We start from the raw sequence: 2291 nt of genomic DNA, 5'->3' as shown, positions 1-2291 counted from the left end.
ACAAAAGTTACATGAACCATAAGTTACAAAAGTTACCTATGGTTCTACAAGTTGATGAAATAACCTGACCGCCCACTTTTCTCTCCAACTTTTCATCTCATCTGAGATCACTTCTGCTAGATTCATGTTTGCAGTCAGGTACTTGATATACATTAGTACAAAGACACCACAATCTCCACTCTTAGTTGTTTTGGGGACTTGTGACTTTGGAAGTCTATTTTATGGTAAAACGTTTAAAGAAAACCGAGAGAATCTTTCTTTTTCAAGATCAGACAGTGCCTTATCAAATATATACGGAAGCATTTCGCACATTGGTTTCAAAAATTCATCAAGATTAACATAACAACCAAGATCACAATCGTACACGTCTATGCGCCACTCTTGTAGACGGACAACGCAAAATATCCAGTGGATGTTTTTGATGTTCAAAGGAATATATATATCATCGCAGAATTTCCAACTGATCATATAGTTTTTTTCATTGACCCAAAAGTATTCTATAAAGTTTTCAATGTCAAAAAGAGCAGGATCTTTAAGAAACTCTTCGTATTCAGAAACGAACTAGGGGCGAGCCAACAATCTGCAATTGTGAAATTATTCTTATATGTCTTTGGATATAGCCAAAATCTTCTTCTCAGAATGAAGCAGCCTGCATTGATTTCCTACACGATACAAAACATTCAAAATACACTAATCAATTGTAAAATTATTCTAACATTGAAGATGACTTACCTGATCTTGCAGCTAGTTAAACCTTTTCAGCACTCGTTGAAATAAATCCTTGTCACCCTCCAAAGTAATGAGATCAATTTTCTTTTTGTCAGTATCTAGATCTTTCAGTCATATTTGCAATTCATTCATCAGTTCATCGTCATATTTGAGAAGGGGATTGACGGTCATATGATCATTTAACTTGGGTAGTTTTAGATTGGGGCTGGTCATATCTGGATCATTCCTCGGCCTCCTTGTCCTTCGCGTGACAAATATAATTTTCTTAGGAGGAGTATTGTATAGTTTCAGATCATCGTCCTCCTTTTCACCCATTTGCTTCACTGCATTCTTTACTAGCGCCTTCTTCAACGACGCATTCTTCACCGGTGCCTTCTTCACTGGCGCCTTCTTCACATTCTCCTCCTTTTCATTCTTTTCGTCAATCGGATCCTCTTTCTCAATGTTCTCAACTTCTTCATTGTTCACCACTTCTTCATTGTTCACAATTGGATCTTCTTTCTTATTGTTCACCACTTCTTCATCGTTCACAATTGGATCCTCTTTCTCAATATTCTCCTCCACTTCTTCAATGTTCTCATTGGGATTCTTCACAATTGGATCCTCTTTCCTAATGTTCTCCTCCACTTCTTCAATGTTCTCATTGGGATCCTTCACAATTGGATCCTTCTTCTCAGTCGGATCATTCTCCTCCACTTCTTCCATGTTCTCAATTGGATCATTCTCAATTGAATCCTTCTCAATCGGATCATTCTCTATCGGATCCTCCTCCACTTCTTCATCATTAATGTCCTTCAAAATGGCTCTTATTCGAATCATCATCCATATCATTGTCATTCACCTTCTTCTCCTCCTCCTACAAAATTGAAAAGAAATTAGATTCAGGCCATTAGAAACTGCATCACGCAGTTACGTGACGCAACTGCGTGACACAACTACGTGACGCAACGACGTGACGCAACAACCAAACCAAACATAACCAAACATAACATTTTTTTATCTAATATTGTAGCAACCAAATGGTTCTATGTGAAAGCTCAAAATGTTGGAGAATTACCTGGTTGGTGACATGGTTGGCGAACTGGTTGCTTAGACTGAGAATCATCTTTTCAAACAGAATAAAGTTGTTTTGTTGATTCACTTTGATGTCTCTTACGTCTCTCTTCATCTCTTCTACATCTTTATTCATCTCTTCGACATCTTTTGTCATCTCTTCGACATCTTTCTTCATCTCATGACATATACATCGAACAGGAGATGCCGGTGATGATGTAGGTGCTGAAGTTGCGGTTGGGGGTGAAGTTGTGGTTGGGGTGAAGTTGCGATTGAGGGACTAATGGGACGCCTACGATGCTTGGTGACTTCTTTGCTGGGGGATACATCATATTCAAGATTTCTCTTCCTCTTGGAAGGTTGGACAGTAGTAGGTTCTTCATCTTGATCAACATCTTCATCATCATTTTCATGTAATTCCGCTTCAACCTTTCTCTTTCTCCTCCCATCAGTAACTCCCTCAAACAAATAATTGAATGAATTGTCAATTTGTTCAAAATCCTCCCCAC

Source organism: Impatiens glandulifera, chromosome 2 (genome assembly GCF_907164915.1).
Source record: "Impatiens glandulifera chromosome 2, dImpGla2.1, whole genome shotgun sequence".
Lineage (NCBI taxonomy): Eukaryota > Viridiplantae > Streptophyta > Magnoliopsida > Ericales > Balsaminaceae > Impatiens > Impatiens glandulifera.
Note: the sequence above shows the minus strand (reverse complement) of the source record.